Source organism: Castor canadensis, chromosome 12 (assembly GCF_047511655.1).
Source record: "Castor canadensis chromosome 12, mCasCan1.hap1v2, whole genome shotgun sequence".
NCBI lineage: Eukaryota > Metazoa > Chordata > Mammalia > Rodentia > Castoridae > Castor > Castor canadensis.
The window spans coordinates 104,084,383-104,105,460 of NC_133397.1; positions in this window are offsets into that span (position 1 = coordinate 104,084,383).

A 21,078-nucleotide genomic window follows, 5' to 3' on the forward strand; every position below is an offset into this window, starting at 1 on the left:
TTTGAGCTTTTTGCAAGCTCTGGATATTAATCCTTTACCCAATGAATAGCTGGCAAAGATTTTCTTCTGTTCTGTGAGTTGTCTGTTCATTCTGGTAATTTTTTCTTTGATGTGCAGAAGCTTTTTAATTTGGTGCAATCCCATTTGTCAATTCTTATTCTAGTTTCGTGGGCAATTGGAGATCTTTTCATAAAATAACTGCCTATGCCTATATCTTCAATAATTTCCCCCTATGTTTTCTTATAATAGTTTCAAAGTTTCAGGTCTTACCTGACCCATTTTCAATAGATTTTTGTACAGAGTGAGAGATAGTAGTCTAGTTTCAGTGTTTTTTGCATGTAAACAACCAGTTTTCCCAACACTATTTGTCGAAGAGGCTTCTCCAATATGTTTTTGGGTCCTTTGTTAAAAATCAAGTGGGCGTAGCTGTGTGGGTTTATTTCTCGGTCTTCTATTCTATTCCATTGGTCTTTGTGTCTGCATTTGTACCAGTATCATGCTGTTTTTGTTACTATGGTTCTGTAGTATAATTTGAAGTCTGATATTGTGAGACCTCCAGCATTGCTCAGGATTGTTTTGGTAGTATCGAGTCTTTTGTGCTTCATATGAATTTTAGGATTACTTTTTCTATTCCTGTGAAGAATGACATTGGGATTTTGATGGGTATTACATTGAATCTATAGATTGCTTTTGGTACTAAAGGTATTTTTACAATATTAATTCTGACTATCAATGAGCCTGGGAGATCTTTCTATATTCTGGTATCTTTGGTTTCTTTCTTCAAGGTTTTATAGTTTTCATAGTAGAAGTATTTCACTTCTTTAGTTAAGTTTATTAGTAGGTATTGTGAATTGAATTGTTTTCCTTATTTCTTTCACAGCCTGTTCATTATTGGTATATAAAAAAGCTACTAATTTTTGTATGTTAATTTTATATTCTACTACTTTGCCAAAAATGTTGATCAGATCTAGTTTTTCATAGAGTCTTTAGGGTCTTTTAAGTATACTATCATATCATCTGCAAATACAGATAATTTGACTTCTTCCTTCCCTATTTGAATCCCTTTTAGTTCTTTCTCTCATCTTATTCTCTGGCTAGGAATTTCAGCACTGTATTGAATAAGAGTGGGAAGAGTAGACACCCTTGTCTCATTCCTGATTTTAGAGGAAATGGTTTCAGTTTTTCTCCATTTAGTACAATCTTGGTTATGGGTTTGTCATATGTATCCTTTATTATGTTGAGAATATATTCCTTCTATCTTACTTTCTTCAGACCTTTTATGATGAGAGGATGATGAATTTTGTTAAAGGCTTTTTCTGCATCTATTGAGATGATTGTTTAGTTTTTGTCCTTGATTCCATTTATGTGCTGTATTACATTTACTGATTTGTGTATGTTGACACATTCTTGTATCCTTACAATGAAATCAACCTGATTTGAATTTGGTTTACAAGTATTTTATAGAGAATTTTTGCATCTTTGTTCAGCAAACAAATTTGTCAATAGTCTTTTTTTGTTGTATCATTATCAGGTTTTGGTATCAAAGTAATATTGGCTTCATAGAATGAGTTTGGTAGCATTCCTTTCTTTTGTATTTTATGGCATAGTTTGAGGAAGATTGGTGTTAGTTCTTCTTTGAAGATCAGGTAAATCTGTACAGTCCTGAGTCCTTTTTGTGAGAGACTCTTCATTACTTCTTTAATCTTGTCACTTCTTGTTGATCTGATTAAGTGGTTTATATCCTCTTGGTTCAATTTTGGCAGGTCAAATGCATCTAGAAATTTATTCATTTCTTCTACATTTTCCAATTTATTAGAATATAAGTTTTCAAAGTATTCCCCGATGAGCCTCTAGAGTTAATTGCAACTTGTGATACCCATTTTTGCATCTGTAATTTATTGATTTGGGTTTTCTCTCTCCTTCTTTTAGTTAGTTTGACTGAAGGTTTATCAATCTTATTTACCTTTTCAAAGAGCCAACTTTTGTTTCATTGATTCTTTGTATTTTTGTCTCCATTAGTTTCTGCCCTATTTTATTATTTCTGCCTATTTTGTTTTCACATTCTTCTCAGCAACACATGGAACTTTCTCCAAAATAGATCAAATTTTAGGACATAAAGCAAGTCTTAACAAACATAAGAAAATTGAAATAATTCCATGTATTCTGTCAGATAACAATGGAATAAAACTAGAAATCACCAGCAAAAGAAACTACAGAAAATATTCAAACACATGGAGACTGAACAATATATTGCTGAATGACCTGTAGGTCATTGAAGAAATAAGGAGGGAAATCAAAAAGTTTCTAAGGTCTAAAGAAAATGAAAACACAGACTACCAGAACCTTTGGGATACAGTAAAGACAGTGCTGAGAGGAAAGTTTATAGCTATGACCACCTATATTAAAAGAGAGAGAGAGAGAGAGAGAGAGATTTCAAATAAGTAACCCAATGATGCTCCCCAAGCTCTTAGAAAAACTAGACTTAAAAATCTTTTTTAAAAAAGCTATTAATGCAAAACTGACTTGAAATCTGAGTCTGTCCTTAGAGGATTTTGACCCAAATAAATGATGTGAGTTAATGACAAAGAAAGAATTCTATCAAATACAAAAATAAAATCAGGACTATATTAAGGGAACAATTAATGGTACATAAGTGTCAGTGAAAGAAATTCTTAATTTTGTCTAAATTTGAATTTCTACTTTAAAATTTATAATATGTGCCCATTATCTTAATTTAAATATGGTATTTTGCTTTTAGTTTTAATTTTTAAAAAACATAGAAATGTTTTATATAATCTTTTGATTAACCATATCTGATTCAAATTGCATTGTTTAGATCTTGGTCCTATCAAGATGACAGAATCTACCACTTTTTTTTTAATGGTGGTACTGGGTTTTGAACTCAGAGCCTATACCTTAAGACACTCCACCAGCCCTTTTTGGTGATTTTTTTTTTTTTTTTTTGAGATAGGGTCTTGAGAACTATTTGCCCAGGCTGGCTTCAAACCATGATCCTTCTGATCTCTGCCTCCTGAGTAGCTAGGATTACAGCTTGAGCCACTGACACCTGGCGGAATCTACTGCTTTCTAATTTCAGGCACAATACCTATAGGAATGAAGCTCTCTGAAAGGAGAATAAGTCCTACTTTCTCTTTCTTATTTCAATCTCTATTCACTGCATCCTCCTCTTCACCTTAGAAAAATGTTCAAAACATCCCAATCTAAAATATAAAGAAGTCATTATTTATAGCTACCCAACTTTCTATTTCCTGCATCACAATACAGTAGCTCTAACAACAATATTTGCTAGCTTCCTTCCCTTCCTTTACTTCCTCACCACTTTTGACTCTTGTAGTCTAGCTTTCATTTGGTTATGGCACTGAACTTGCTGTCTCAGAGGTCTCAAAGACTTCCCAGCCTAGCATACATTTGTAATCCCAGCACTAGGGAGGGTAAGATTGAAGAATCTCTAGTTGCAGGCCAGTTTAGGCTACATAGTGAGTTCAAGGTCAGGCTGGGCTACATAGCAAAACTCTGTGTCAACTCCCCCTCTCTAAAAGGACTTCTTACTGCTAAATCCCTTGGGTCTGCTAAGTCCCAATCCTTGTCAACCTCTCTCAGCCTTTGACTATAAAATCTTCTATTTCTCTGTCTCTCTGTCTCTTTATCTTTCTCAAATCATACCCCCACTCATCTTCTGTGTCACTCTTCTTTTCTGATTTTCATTGTTTCTTACTCTTTTCTTGATGGCATTTCACCTGCCACTCTCTAAAGAATTGGCATGCATTGAGTTCCCATGATCTGGTATCGGCCTATGTCTCCAATCTTGTGTATGCCCTGGCTCACAACACTCCAGCTACACAAATGTTTCAGGTCCTCTAATGCACTAAGCTCTGTGTTGACTTCAGACCTGTTCTGTCTACCAGGAGCACTTCCCTTGCTACCCCCATAAAAGTTCATCTGGCTCTTTCCAATCTCAACCTTCAGGTATCAGCTTCCTATCTCTTCTTCACCTCACCAAATTAAATCAGTTTCCCCAGTTTTCTATTTCAGAAAACTTTCCAAATTATTTATACAGGCTAAAATTATAGACTTTAAGCTCGGCAGGCACTGGTGGCTCACGCCTCTAATCCTAGCCACTCCAGAGACAGAGCTTGGGAGGATTGCAGTTTGATGGGGGAATAGTTTGCAAGATCCTATCTCGAAACTAACACACACACACACACACACACACACACACACACGTACACAAACCCAACACCAAAAAGGCTGGCAAAGTAAGTGTAAAACCCTGAATTCAAATCTCTGCAAAAAATATATAAATATATAATAAACTTTAATTGTATAGGTCTTTTTGTATAAATATCTACTTTTCAAAGCATAAGTTCTATGAGAACAGGAATCCTATCAGTTTTCTATAATTTCTGTATGCTTAGCATTCAACACAGTCCTTATAATAGTACATAATAAATATTTGTTGAATAGATTACTTTCTTCATGAAAGGCACTACAGTAAGTACTTTATATAAATCACCTCATTTTATTCTCATAATGACCTTTCTGCATAGGTAGTATTACCAGGTCTATTTTCAGATAAGAAAACTAAAGTCTACAGAGACTAAGTATATGTGTAAGATCTCACTCTCTTTCACACACACACACACACACACACATAAGTGTGAGTAGCTATCAAGGCATGAAAGAATATGGAGGGATCTTAACTGCATATTACTAAGTAAACAAAACCATCTGGAAAGGCTACATATAGTATGATTCCAACCATATGACATTGTGGAGAAGACAAGAATATGGAAACAAAAAAAGGATAAGTGGTTGCCAGGAGCTGGGGGGAGGGAGTTATGAGTGGGCAAAGCACAGAGGATTTTTAGAGCTGTGAAGCTATTCTGTATGATACTATCATGGTGAGTATGTCATTAGAGATTTGTCCAAACCTATAGACTATATAAGACCAGGAGTGAACCTGAATGCATACTATGAACTTTGTATTGTTATGATGTATCGATGTAGGTTCATCAGTTGTTACAAATGTAATACTCTGGGGGGATGCTGATGATTGAGGCAGCTATGCATGTGTAGGGCAGGGGAGGTGAGAGAAGTCACTGTACCTTCTACTCAATTTTGCTGTGAGCTTAAAACACCTCTAAAAAGTAAAATCTTTATTTTAAAAAATGAGCGTCAGAGCTAGGCTTTGAAAACCTTTTGTCTGACTCTCTGTACGACATCTTAATTATCATGTTATATTGCTTCCTGGTTGACAAATTTATTACCTTCACCTTCCAAAATTTCCCTCACAGTTATTTCCTCTGGTCAATTTCCATGGTTTCTCTGTGTCCTTCCAGGACCTATTCCAAGATGGATAATGGTATGTGGGTGGAGAACTGGGGTCATGGTGAAGACTGGGCAGTCCCCCAACTTTCCTTTTTTAGCACACTTTTCTGAGGAGCCCTCAGGAAGCAAGTAAACCACGAAGGGAGTGTGTGTGTAAGAGAGAATAATTCTGAAGGTTGTTTTGCTTTACAAAATTGGGACTTTATTGTATCTATTAGTTGTGGCAGATCTCCTGCCCCTTTCTATTGCTCTTGTCATCTCCAGTCTTCCCCCAAGGCTTTGGGTTGCTCCCCATTGTGCTGCTCCTTATTCAGACCTTCTACCCTTGCCCTCACATGCATATTCTAGTCCCTTCCCCTAACAAAAATGCATCTGCCCTGGAAAATGTTCACAATAGAATAGTAAGTGAAAAAAATTAATTCAATATTATATTAAAAGTTGTTATGGGTTGAATTGTCTTCCCCCCCCTTAAAAAATTCATAGGTAGAAGACTAATCCTAGTACTTCATAATGTGATCTCATTAGGAAATAGGGTCATTGCAGATACAATTAGTCAGGTTATTAGGAGGTCATAATGGACTATAGTGGGCCCCAATCCATTATGACTATTGTCTTATAAAAAGAATGCCATGATAAAATCAACATAGAAAAATCATTAGCATTTCTATGCACTAATAATGAATAAACTGAAAAAGAATATATGAAAACAATTCCATTTACAATAGCCTAAAAAAAAATCAAATACCTAGGTGTAAACCTAACAAAAGATGTGAAAGACCTCTACAAGGAAAACTATACACTTCTGAAGAAAGAGATTGAGGAAGACTATAGAAAGTGGAGAGATCTCCCATGCTCATGGATTGGTAGAATCAACATAGTAAAAATGTCGATACTCCCCAAAGTAATCTACATGTTTAATGCAATTCCCATCAAAATTCCAGTGACATTCATTAAAGAGATTGAAAAATCTACTGTGAAATTTATATGGAAACACAAGAGGCCACGAATAGCCAAGGCAATACTCAGTCAAAAGAACAATGCTGGAGGTATCACAATACCTGACTTCAAACTATATTACAAAGCAATAACAATAAAAACAGCATGGTACTGGCACAAAAACAGACATGAAGACCAGTGGAACAGAATAGAAGATCCAGATATGAAGCCACACAACTATAAGCAACTTATCTTTGACAAAGGAGCTAAAAATATACGATGGAGAAATAGCTGCCTCTTCAACAAAAACTGCTGGGAAAACTGGTTAGCAGTCTGCAAAAAACTGAAACTAGATCCATGTATATCACCCTATACCAAGATTAACTCAAAATGGATCAAGGATCTTAATATCAGACCCCAAACTCTTAAGTTGATACAAGAAAGAGTAGGAAATACTCTGGAGTTAGTAGGTATAGGTAAGAACTTTCTCAATGAAACCCCAGCAGCACAGCAACTAAGAGATAGCATAGATAAATGGGACCTCATAAAACTAAAAAGCTTCTGTTCATCAAAAGAAATGGTCTCTAAACTGAAGAGAACACCCACAGAGTGGGAGAAAATATTTGCCAACTATACATCAGACAAAGGACTGATAACCAGAATATACAGGGAACTTAAAAAACTAAATTCTCCCAAAACTAATGAACCAATAAAGAAATGGGCATGTGAACTAAACAGAACTTTCTCAAAAGAAGAAATTCAAATGGCCAGAAAACACATGAAAAAATGCTTACCATCTCTAGCAATAAAGGAAATGCAAATTAAAACCACGCTAAGATTCCACCTCACCCCTGTTAGAATAGCCATCATCAGCAACACCACCAACAACAGGTGTTGGCGAGGATGCGGGGGAAAAGGAACCCTCTTACACTGTTGGTGGGAATGTAGACTAGTACAACCACTCTGGAAAAAAATTTGGAGGCTACTTAAAAAGCTGGACATCGATCTACCATTTGATCCAGCAATACCACTCTTGGGGATATACCCAAAAGACTGTTACTCCAGAGGCACCTGCATATCCATGTTTATTGCGGCACTATTCACAATAGCCAAGTTATGGAAACAGCCAAGATGTCCCAGCACTGACGAATGGATTAAGAAAATGTGGTATCTATACACAATGGAATTTTATGCAGCCATGAAGAAGAACGAAATGTTATCATTCGCGGGTAAATGGATGGAATTGGAGAACATCATTCTGAGTGAGGTTAGCCTGGCTCAAAAAACCAAAAATCGTATGTTCTCCCTCATATGTGGACATTAGATCAAGGGCAAACACAACAAGGGGATTGGACTATGAGCACATGATAAAAGCGAGAGCACACAAGGGAGGGGTGAGGATAGGTAAGACACCTAAAAAACTAGCTAGCATTTGTTGCCCTTAACGCAGAGAAACTAAAGCAGATACCTTAAAGCAACTGAAGCCAATAGGAAAGGGGAACAGGTACTAGAGAAAAGGTTAGATCAAAAAGAATTAACCTAGAAGGTAACACCCACGCACAGGAAATCAATGTGAGTCAATGCCCTGTATAGCTATCCTTATCTCAACCAGCAAAAACCCTTATTTCTTCCTATTATTGCTGATATTCTCTCTACAACAAAATTAGAAATAAGGGCAAAATAGTTTCTGCTGGGTATTGAGGGGGGGAGAGGGAGGGGGCGGAGTGGGTGGTAAGGAAGGGGGTGGGGGCAGTGGGGAGAAATGAACCAATCCTTGTATGCACATATGAATAATAAAAGAAAAATGAAAAAAAAAAGAATGCCATGTGGAGAGGCAGACATGCACACAGGGTGAACACCCTTGAGGCAGAGATCGAAGTGATGTAGCAAAAGTCAAGGAACACCAAAGATTCCCAGCAAATCTCCAGAAGCTAGGAGAGAGGCTTGGAACAGATTTTCTTTCGCAGACCTCACAAAGAACTGATCTGCCAACATGCTGATCTCAGATTTCTAGCCTGACCTATGAGACAATAAATTCTATTGCCTAACTCACTCAGTTGTGGGATCTTGTTGAGAAAGCCCTGGAAAACTAATAAAAATGCTATCATGCCAATTTTGTAAAGCAAAACAACTTCATATGTATTATGGGCTACTCTGAGAAAGAGAAAGGATAGAGAGAAGGAGGAAATGAAAGGAAATAAATGTAAAAAGTGATTCTTTGGGGGAAAGTAGATAACAGGTAAACTTGCTCTGTAATATTCTCTGCACTCTTGGGTTTTTCTCAGTTTTATCTCTACAACAGTATGCATTATTACATAAATAAGTCCCTGCACATCAGTTTCCTCTTCTGAAATTTTAGAACAGCCATTTCAATCTTCCAGCATTTCTGTGAAGATTGAAGTACCAAGTTTATAAAAGGTTTATTGGTTTTCTAGAGTAGGTAGAACAACTCTGAAGAGATAATGTAGGATGTCATCGCCTGCAACCTTTTGTTCATCCTTTAGGCTGCACCATTGCTGCAATGCAGGGATGTGAATGCTACTTAGTGCTAAGTGTGGAGGTGCAGAGATGAGATAGCAAGAGGGAGATGGTGGGACATCTTGGATCTGAGAAAGTCAGCAAAGAAAAGCAAGAAAAACTGAAAGTTTGATCGGAGGAAGGTTGACTAAATGAGGATGAGTTAATCCATTTGGGAAACATCTTAGTTTGGGACAGAGGTCTAATGGAAAAAATGAAAAAGGAAGAGGGACTAAGATAATGTAGAAAATGTAGCCAGGAATCCAAACAATTCCCTCCAACAGGAAGAATGTCCTGCTTCCTCATTTCTTCTCTGGAAATCCTCTGGGAATTGGAGTGAGCAAAGTAACTTACTTATTATCATTTTCCACTGCCCATGGGAAGATGTTCTTTCCCAAGGAGGAGTGGTTCCTAATGTCCCTCCTTCTGGCCATAACTGTGATAAGCTCTTCTTTTCTGGGGGTTGTTTAGGTAGATGTTACCAAAACATGGAGCCTTGTCTCAATAGGGAAGTTTAATTGTCTTGATTCTTGTATTTAACTGTTTGTGACTTCATATTAATCTTTGATCTCCAAAAATGTTGGGCTGTTTTGCCTTTTCATACTCCCCTATGTCTTCTCTAGCTTCATTCTAAATTCTAGCAACTCAGGGAAGAATTGGGTCTGTCCTTATGGGAAGTCACTGATGCTTTTTCCCCACTCACCTTGTCAAAAGCTAACCTTTCTCTTCATTCCTAATTTTATATGTGCAAGACTATGTGGCAAATGGGTGTATTAGTGTGTTTTCTATCACTAATAACACAATACTACAGATTGGATGAGTTATAAAGAAAAGAGATTTATTTGGGATTATGGTTTTAGAGGTGCAAGTTCAAGGGGCCACAACTGGTGATGGCCTTCTTGTTGGCAGAGTCCTGAGTTGGTACAGAGCACATATGTAAATGTGTGTGTCTGGTTTTCCTTCCTCTTCTTATAAAGCCACCAGAATTTAATAATGGGGGCTCCACCTTAAGAACCTTATCTAATCCTAATCACTTCCCCAAAACCCCATCTGTAAATAATAAGTTTGAACTCAGGAATTCAGGCTTGCTAGGCAGGTGCTCTACCACATGAGCTACCCTGCCAGCCCAGTTTTCACCTTCTTAATAGCAAACAATGTAGATTAAATTTCCACACATGAAGGCTTGGGGGACACTGAAAGCATATGCAAGCTACAGCAATGGAAGACATTTTTTGTATTAAATTGTAAGAAGAAGAGGGCACCAAAAGTACATGTAAATTATGATCCTGTGTAAAATGAATGAATAAAATAAATCCAAACATACACACAAACAAGGAAAGTAAGACTGAAAGGAAATAAACAAAAAAATTTATGGTGGCTATCGTAGAGAGCTAGAATTGTGGATTTTTTTTTCTTATTCTCTATTTCCCTAAAAATGTTAACGTAATGAGAAATACTTTTGTAATTAAGAAACTTACTATGATAAGGTAAGTTGCAGAACGAGTAGCAAAGTTGGCTAAAATAAGTAAAACAAAAAAGTTAATTGTTGATAAGATTTTATGGAAGTAAATATATGTAACACTCAGTTCAGTGTGTATGAACTAATGGAAAAATATGACCTCAGAACTCTTATGGAAGGCATGCAACCATTGTCACCTTTGTAGTCACTCTGAGAATCAGCGAAAGGAAGAAGAATGGGAGAGAGACTTTAGATCTGGTAAACATTTGAGCAAGCTGGGAGGGGAAAGGGGGAGCTGGGAGTCCAGGCATGTCAAAGGGTTGGAGTCTGTAGTGAGACTGTGTAGAAATTACTAAATTTGAGGGGTTCCAGGAAGTGCCTCAAGCATGACATGGCGAAACTGTGACGCTGTTTATTTTTAGAAGTCCTGTTGAGAGGAGTATCTTTCACCTCACACTGAATTAGCTATGGTCCTTGGAGCCTTGGACATCTTTCTGCTGTAGCAGCAGTAGGATCAAAGCACGTGTTTAGAAAGAGAAGTGAAAAACACCAGATGTGAGCAAAACCACAAGGGGAGTTTCAGACAGGCAGCGTGCACCAGATGACTGAGTTTGGAATGTGGCCCAGGCCCCGGGATAGACAGGCCCTGTAGGGATGAGATTGGACACACAGAGGTTATTGATCCCAATTTAAGCCAAATGTTGCTAACTTGGTCTGTGACCTTGCTCAAGCCATTGACCTCCTCTAAACCACTTTCACCATCTGTAAAAGGCAAGGGTTATGCATTTCCTCTTAGGAATAGCTCATGGAAACCATGCTAACAACAAGGGCTAAGAATGAGATGTGATCTTGTGATTTGAAAGACCAGTGGTAAATTGTTTTTGAGTAAATGAATACCATAACATGTGGGTACACATTTTATGGGAAATATGTGTATGAAAATACAGGATTAAAGATTGTGTCTCATCCATTCACAAACAATGTACACAGTGACAGTTGAACGGGTGTGACAGGACATATTTTTTTTCTTTTAGTTGTTAGTGCTGGGATCAGACTAAAGCATACTGCCTAGCACATACTTATTACCAAGTAGATGTTAGCACAGAATAGATCCTACTTCAAGTTCCAACTCTCTTTACCATTTAGTTGCTATATGGCCTTGAGTAAGTGACTCTACAGTTTTGTGCCTCAGTTTCTTAATGATAAAATGTGGCTAATGCTAATACCTATCTCACAGTCTTGTGAAGATTGACTAAAACGATAAATCTAAAGAAATTAGAAGGGTGCTGAGTGGACATTAGTCATTATTATCTCCCAATAATAATAAAGCTCTCTGCATTTTAAATTTTTGATTCAGTTTTCTCATCCAAATGTTTCCGACATTCTTGCTCCATTTAAGAGTATTTCCTGTCTGACTTATTCATCTGTGTAGGGCACTGCTTCCTCCAGACTATAAACTAGCCTTTTTCATTCCCTACCAAAGCCATTAATTTATTCCTATTCTCACCAAGTGTGAGTAAAGTTGACCCCTTTCCGCTCCCAGCCTTCTTGCATAACAGGATGCTTTCTTAATCAAAGGGGTGTCCCACTAAAGATTAAAATGTCTGTTTCTCTCTCTGTCTAGCAGAAAAAGTTTATGGCTGTAGCCCCATAATGTAGGTCAGGGAATCACCTTGGGATCCCTGAAGAAGACTGCCTTTAGGATGAGTCAGGAAGAGGAAGTCTGGGTGCAGTAAGCCCAACCCCCTCAGAGAGACGTCACTGGAGAAGGAGAAGGATGTGCTACTTTATCCAGGAGGGGAAGATGCTAGATTCTAGGATGAACCTAGAATTCATCCTAGGTTCTCATGTATCCAGAAAGTGACTCTACATGAGAACATAGGAGAGAAAAAAACCCAAAACTGATTTGTGACAGTTGTAATATTTTGCATTTGGGTCTAATAGGAAACAATGGGGATAGACCTGAGTGGAATGTTAGGGAATCATTTTCCCTAAAGTAGTAACATCAATTGATTCTACTTTTGACCCTCACAGAAGCAGCAGAAAAAGAATACTGCAGATTTTTTGCTGGACAATTTTTGTGTATCAAAAATTTCACCAGCAATAGCATCATTCCTTTCTAAGAGTACCCTTGTCTTCCACCACTGCCAAATTTAATTCTGTTATGCTATGACCTTCAAATCACTCAGCTTTTCTTTCATCCCTCTACTACGTCATCTTATAGTAATTTTTACTACAAGATGATTTAATTCTACAGAAATTTTTGAGCCCCTCTTATACAAGGCCAGATCCTAAGGAACACAAAAATGAGTAAAATATGGTCACTTCTCTCAAGCAGTGATTAAATCATAAGATTAAACCAGGTCTCCAATCATTTTCTCTACTGGTTTGCCATATCCTGTTCATCTATTTATTGAGCTACTATGTGCTAGGCATTGGGCTTGCTAAGGATGTAAAAATAAATAAAACATTTTATTTACCTTTAAAGAGTATACAATATGAAGAAACTAGGCTCAACAATATACCTAGTTGACTACAACAGGAAAGGTAACACTAAGTGTTTCTTCCTCTGTGGAGTGGGGTACACTCCGATGTACTTTCCTTTTCCAGCAGTTACGTAGTCAAGTTACCATAGAAACAATTTAAATTTTTATTCAAGTTCAATTTCAGATGCAGGTGAGAATAAGGAGGACAGATCTCTATTACAATGGTGAGTAACTCCTTGTCCTCTGCTGCTCCTACTCCACCCTGTTCCTAGATGGGCTAGAATCCTTTAAATGTACATGTGGGAAATAACTCTTGCATGTCAACAAATAGTCTTAAACAATTGAAGGCAAATATAAATACTAGCTTAGATATTAAGCTTCCATGGAAGGATCCAGGAAGAGATTCTAAGAAATTCTTTTTCCTATTGAAATAATCATTTAAAATGAAGGCAAGTGTTAGATTTCAGTTGATAGTGATAAAATTACTTCTTACAATATCAGGGTATACAGCTGACGTAACCACTGAATAAAGGATGTGGTAAATCTCCTCAAGGCTTCTGCCTCCACACAGACCCCAAAGCATGGAGGAATGACTCATTATAGCAAACCAAGCCAACTCTTGATTAACTGTGCCCAAAGAATAGCACAATAGCAGCATAGGACAGGGTATTATTTTTGTATTGGATTACAAGTACAAGCATAAAATGTAAATTCAATTCCATTCAGTCCTAAATTCCAAATTCTAACTTAGGTTCCTCTTTATCACCTGCATGGCCTTAAGCAACTTAGTCACTCTGCTCCTCTATTTTCTCATTTGAATACTACAGATAAGCATTACTATCTAGGAAGTTCCTTTTTTTAATGGATTAAATAAAATGACATAATTGAAGACACCTGGCAGAATAGGTTCTCCATAAATATTACGTTCCTTTTTTCATTTTATAGATGAGGACTGATCTAGATTGCCCGAGGGCCCACAGTTTACCTGGATTAACCCTCCTCCCCACCATTTCTAGTCCCCCATCTCTCTATTGTTTCCAAAATGGGAGCTATAGCAAAGAAAATTGAAAATGCATTTATCTAGCTGGGCACTGGTAGCTCACGCCTGTAATCCTAGCTACTCAGGAGGCAGAGATCAGGAGATTGCAGTTCAAAGCCATGCTGTGCAAATAGTTGGCAAGACCCTAACTCAAAAAAGCCATCACAAAAAAAAAAAAGGGCTGGTAGAGTGGCTCAAGGTGTAAGCCCTAAATTCAAACCCCAGTACCACAAAAAAAAAAAAAAAATTGCATTTATCTCAGGTTTTCTAAAGCTGGAGGGGATGAATACTTTCGCTTTTTAAAGAGGGTGGAGAGAAAGCTGGTGTGGAGTCAGAGGTGTTAAAAACAGATTTGCTTTCTGGGTTTTGCATTACTTTTCTGAGTTTACACAGCCTGAGCACACACCTACAATGGCAGAGCACTGCCATTTTGGGATTACAATCATGTTACAGCAATCCACAAAGTAAATAATCCACGTGTCCACAATTAAAGGAGGTGCAACAGGGTGTGCTTTTTCTCTTGCACATAGCTCTTTGAATCTCCTAGGGTCACCCCACATCTAATTTTGCAGAAGATCCTACATAAGCCTTTCCACTGGAATTCTGAATTTGCAGGTGTGAGATTTTGGCAGAGAAATGCAAATTAAAGGAAAGATACCAGAGAAATTACTTGAAACTTGAAAGTTACTTCAGTGTGGGATTGGTGCTCCATGGACATAAAAGAGCCCTGGGCCAGATGGGATGCCCGACTGCTTCCCTAGACTGCCAGTAACTAGCTGGGAAATGCAGAACATGGAGCTAACTTTTCTGAGCATCTGTTTTATCACCTATAAAATACCATCAAGTAGTCATCTGCTAAATATCGAATGTGAGACATTTGTCACATTTTATTTTCCTTTATCAGAAAAGCATAAGATAAATAGTATCACTTCTTTTTACAAGTGGACACACAGAGGCTTGGAGATATTGTGACTTCAGCTGGCAAGTAACAGATTTGGACAAAACCTGAACTGTCCTGAACCCATCATGTGCATTAATTTAAGCTATACTACCTAAAATTGTAAGGGTGAATGGATATTAAAGCTCAAAGTGCTTTAAAGGAGTTGAACAAATATTCAGTACAGTAAATACAGGGGTACAGTCTCTAGGAGGTGCCTCTACTTCAGTGTTCAGTTCATTGACTTTCTTATTCATTGCCTGTCATCTGATCTGTGAGCATCAAACCATAGTTATCCTCTTTCACCTTGCTTGTTTTTGCTGTCAGTCTCCCACAAGGGCCTGCTTTCAGGGTGAGCCAGCCAGTGGAGCCAAGTGGGGAGTGGGAGTGTAGGAAGCACTTTCACACACACACACACACTCAATCAACACACTTGCATCCATGCACGCACACACACATTTCTGTTAGTGTATTATACACATATGTAGTCTCAAAAATTGACAATTTAAGAGCATGTCATTATTAAGACAGTGCATATTGTGTATAAATACTTTTCCAAAATTAGAGTTTGGGGTGAAAAAAATGCTATAACAAAATTATTTAAAGTAAGAGCAACTTATATTAAGGAAAATACTAGGAGACTTGAAATTTTATTCTTCAGTTCAACCTTGAATTCTGCTACAAGCTGATGCAGACCTCACTCTTGGTAGGCCATGAATCTGAGACAATCTCTGTGTTTCTTCATCAGCTGATTCAGAGATTTCATTCTGTTATCTGCATGTGTTTTCCAGGTAATGGTGTCATCAGACTAATCTTTGTAGCTTCAGGGTCACATCTGTGGAATTGTCCCTTCTCTGTGGTTTGGCACTGTTTAGTTTGAGGATGACAAAATTTTTTCATTCTTGTTACTGCTTTTTGTTTGGTTTGTTCAGGAGATGGACAAATGATTTTGAGGTTCATTTAACTGTGTATGTCCCACAACACTTGAGTCTATTTGTTAGATGTGCTTGCTGAATACCATGGTAATACTATTATTTCTTGCTTTGACCCTTAATGGTTACAAAACATACCCATGATTAGTGCCACATTTAGACTTCCCAAGAATCCTTTGAGGAGGGTAGGATGAGACAGAAAGATTACTTACCTCATGAGGTTTGTAAGAATTAAATGTGATAAACAACAAAAAGCACTTAGCAGCTGAGCGAGGTGGTACATGCCTGTCATCCCAGCTATGTGGGAAGCATGAATAGGAGGTTCAAGGTCCAGGCCAGCCAGGGCATAAACTCAAGACCCTATTTGAAAAATAACTAAAGCAAAAATGGCTGTGGTGCAGCACAAGTGGTAGAGCGCCTGCCTAGCAATCATGATGCCCTGAGTTTAAACCCCAGTATCAGGGAAAAAAAAAAAAATAAAAGCACTAAGTACTGGGGCTGGCACAGTGTAAACATTCATTAAATGTTACTGTTAGCATAATTATTAGTCCATATTACTGAAGAAGAACCATGGGTCAGAAAAGCTAAGTCCCTTGCTGGACACTGCACTGTGAAGTAGTAGAATTCAGTTAAAAATCTAAGTTTCCATACTCCAAACCGATTTAGGGAATTATTGACTGAGACTGCAGTCACAGGGGAAAAGGAAGAGACTTCATGGCAGGTATTATGGTGGGTGATTGGCAGGAACAGCAGAGCTCAAGGGAGAGGGTGAGGCCAGGCTCACACCACCAGCAGCTGCACTCTTCATTTTTGGTTCCTCAAATGTTCTGGCTTCCCTCTGCACCTTCACAGGCTGCATTTTTCCTTTTGCCCTGTCTTCCCAGCAACTCTCCTCTCCCTGAGCACTCCACCTGGATAGCCCTCATGCTTTGGAGCTTAAGCAACCATCTCTTCTTCAAGCAGGCCCTCCCTGAGTCTTGTCTGCAGCCATTGACACAGCCATTCACAGAAATCTGACCGTCTCCTTTTGAGAACATCTGTTCAATATCGCATCTGTCTTCCCACCTAGATCATAAGCACTCAGAAGCCATCAACTTTATCATGCTTGCTTGCATCTTCATGGCATCTGATACATGTGTCAAATGCAAAGCAGGTACTGGCCAATAAAAACATGGAGCAGAAGAGGTGGGAAACAAACACATTGAAAAGACACTGCCATTTTGTCCCAGAACCGCTCTCATTGGAGGAGCTGTTGGAGGACCCAGGCAGTGAAGAGATGCTGAGGAGGCGAGCAAAGGAGTTGAAAAGAAAGATGCTCAGTTACACACCAATGCAATGCAGAGATAGCAAACACCGAGTTGTTCATCCAAAGAGTCCATAGCTACCCAGTCCCTCTGCAGACGCATGCAAGGTGGCTGAGAATTTGCCATTTCTCCCAAAATTTCTCCATTTATTAACATCTACTGGCCTGTGCCAGGAAGAGATGGGGAAGCCTGGGGTCCACAGGTGGCTGACCACTGGAGCAGTCTATAGCCATAACCCTGCCAAGGAGACAGGGAGGGATGGAGAGTTTCCACCAGGAGGATATATTTGTGACTCTGCCCCTTTTGAGAGCAAAGGGTGCCCATGGTGGGACTTTTGGCAGGAAGTATCCTCCTCTGAGCAAGTTAGAATCTCTCCAGAAGGCGAGAGTGACCTTGGCACACCAGAGTCAGGCTCCCTTCCCTCTGCAGCCCCAGGAGCTGCTTGGATGACCTTTCTCCAGTTTCCTATTGGTTAGGGCAGAGCAAATTAGGAGGAGATGCGGTGTTTCAGCAGGGGCCACGTTGTTTACGTTCCCATTCCCTCGCCTGGGAAGCCCCGGGTTCCCACACTCACTGAGGCAGGAAGGTCACCACGGACACCTCATCTGTCCCAGCCGCTGACTAACTACAGATAAGCGGCAGCTGTGGCTTCCAAGTCAGGGTCACCTCCCAGATTGCCCACCCTGAACTCAGGCGCAGAAGTCTCAGGCCCGCCCTGGCACACGCGGGCCTCCCCTCGGTGCCTGCTGCAGCTGACCACGCACGTGGGTGGACAAGTTGGGGGGTGGGAGGAAGCAGAAAAACTGGGTTTTGCGGAGAAGCAAGATGGGACCAAGGAGCTTAGGGTCTTAGACGTGCAAGTCCTCCGAGTGTTGCCTTTCCAACTTGACATTTGCCGATCACTTTGCAGTTCTACAGCGCTCTGCTGCACACATCTCACATGACTCTGACCACCCTGCGTGAAGATCGCAGAGCAGGTGTTTTTGTGTCCATTTTGCAGATGAGTAAACAGCCTCAGGATGTTCATGAGCCTTCCCCAGACCCGCACAGCCAGTCAGCGTTAAAAGATTTTTGGGGTTTTTTCCTGCCTCCTGTAAAGTGGTTCTTTCCACTACCCTCTGTAAGTCCATCAAGTCAAGTGGTGGTAGATCTCTTTATTCCAGGCTTAACCTGTGTTGCATTCAACCCTGGAGTATAACAAGGAACTTCAGTCTTGAAGTTCCTTGGATGGCTCTGGACTTTATTCCCCTGAAGATTTGCTTCCACTTGTATACAATAGTGATAATATTGCCTAACTTGAAAGGTGTTTGTAAGGGTTAAGAATAACAACAAACATCTGTTGACTGATTCCTAACCCCTAGGCTCAGGTCTAAGCACCTTGTATGCATTGACTCAGTGCATTTGCACAACACCCTATGTTATTTCATGTATACTGTTGTATCCTTGTACAGGTAGGAGACAATGACAGAGAAGTAAGGAAACTTAACCTAGGCTACACAGCAAGCAAATGGTAGAGTCAGAATTCCAATTCAGGCTGAGTCCAGAGCCAAGTGCTTAAGTCCTATGCTATACTGACTATAAAAATTGTTTACTCTATAAACTACTGTGACTAAGAAGGAAGCCAACTTGACTTGATTTATATGCAAGGTGAGGAGCTAACTAAACAAATTAGTAAGCAAATTAACAGGCGGCCTACTCAAAAGTACTTTCAACTTGCTATGCCATGGTCCCCAATTTCCTACCTCTAGATTTAGTCTAAAATTAGGAAGTCACCCTGGGGACTTTCATTAATGTCTGGAGACATTTTTTGTTGTCACAATTGTGATGGTGTTCCATCCAATGAATCAGGCCAGAAATACTGCTACATATCCTAAAATGCTCAGGACAGTCCCTCAACAAAGAATTATCTAAATGTCAATATTCTAATGTTGAATATTGAGTCCAGACACTTGGTCTTAAAGTGCCCTGGTAATTTGTAATTTGTAATGAAGAATGGCAAATTAATGCCCTGCTTTACATCTATAGGTACAATAACACAGTTCAGTACATATGATCATTTGTTATCACCTATTGTTGTGGCAGCTGCTGTTTGTCATGCAGAGATGTATGCCCTAGAAATGGTCAGACTGAGCTGGGGCTTGTGCTAGAATTAGAAAAGTGAAGCTGTTTTTCTGTCAGCTTATGCTACCAACCCCCAAATTGCTGACATTTCTTCTAATATGTTGAAGTAGGTCATAAATAAACTCATAGCAATGTCATTTCCATTCAGCATTCAATTCTATGAATCCCTGATATCTCTCTGTTAAGGAAGCTCTTTTGTTTTTTCCTATTATGTATACACCAAACAGACTTCTAAGGTTTGATTTTCTTGGCCTCTTTTGGAAACTTTCATCTTTAAAATGGTAAAAATTCACTTCGCCAAACAGAACTTTGATCAGAAGAACAATCATGGTCCCTGTTATAGTTTGAATATGAAATGTCAACCACAGGCTTATATGTTAAAGCTTAGGTCCTTAGCTGGTGGTGCTATTTTGATAGGCCTTAGAAACTAGGAGGAGGGGCACTCTGCCTGGAAGAAGTAGGTCACTGGAGGTGGATGTTGGAGTTATCTTATCTCTGGCCCCTTTCTGTCTCCCTCTCTCTGCTTCATGTCCACCATGAAGAGGCTCTCCTGCCACCCATTCCTACCACTATGTTGGTCTGCCCAAGCACATGGTGCAAACAACCATGGACTGAAACTATGAGCCAAAGTAAATCTCTCCTCTGTTAAGTTGTTTCTGTCAAATATTTCAAAACAGAGATGCAAAAGTAATTAATGCAGTGCCCTGTGCATGCATGAGGCATCTGTGATGCTTGGCAGAACATTGCATTTTCTCACTCTGTTATAGAACACTGGGCCTCACATCATCATGACTCACCGATTTCCATATCATTATGCATTAACTTCAAAGATTCCATCAATAATCCTGAAAGAGCTGGGAGCCAGTGCCTCATGCCTGTAATCCTAGCTACTCAAGAGACAGAGATCAGAAGGAATGGGTTTGAAACCAGCCTGAGCAAATAGTTCATAAGACCCTATCTTGAAAAAAAACCTATCCCATTCCAGGAATGGGGGAGGGGGGAATAAATATAGAATGATGGAGGGGGTGAATTCAAGTAGGATATATTTAGTATATTGTAAGAACTTTTGTAAATGCCACAATGTACCTCCACCCAGCACAACAATAAGAAATTTTTTTTTAATCCCAAAACAGAGCTGGTGGAGTGGCTAAAGCATTAAGAATGTGTGCCTGGCAAGCATGATGCCCTGAGTTCAAACCCTATTAATAATAATAATAATAATAACAATAATAATGGGAATCCTGAAGGAGTTGTATCAGTTAATTTCAGCTAGATTGTGATATAATGAAATACAATCTCCATAGCCTAATAATAAAATAGATTTATTTTTTGTTCTTGCTGTATACATCATGAATTGGCTGCTGTCCTAGTTCATGTCTTCACATTTATAATCCAGATGAAAAGACCAGGCCTTGTTTGAGACATTCAGATGCCATAGTGAGATAACATCATATGTCTTACAGGTTCTGCTCAGACTTAGGACATTTCACATATGTTCACAAGATCATGTCAAATAACCTTTATAGGCCCCATAGACAAAAGCAGCAAATATTCTAAATAATAATATAAGTGCCAAAAGTCTGTCTTTGCCATCAAACTCAAGAACTTCCTTGGAGCTAGGGACTTGGCCTTGAGTTACTACATTTTTAAATTTGTTTTCTTTCTTTTTAATTTTTTTTTTTTGAGGCAGAGTCTTGCTATGTAGCCCAGGTGTCCTGGAACTCACTATGTAGCCCCTGCTGGCCTTTAACTCATTATTCTTCTGCCTCAGCCTCCCAGGTGCTGGGATTATGGGTGTGTACCATCACACCCAGGTGAATTATTACATTTTCAAGAGTTTTTTTTTTAATTAAGACATGGGATAAGAATATAAAGTAAAGGAGATAAAAATTTCTGATTGTAATAATTATTTGATGAGGAGCAAGGGTTGCTAACAATGTTAAGGATAAGACAGGACTCCAGGTTAACTTCTCAGATTCTATCTCTGGTGACTGATGA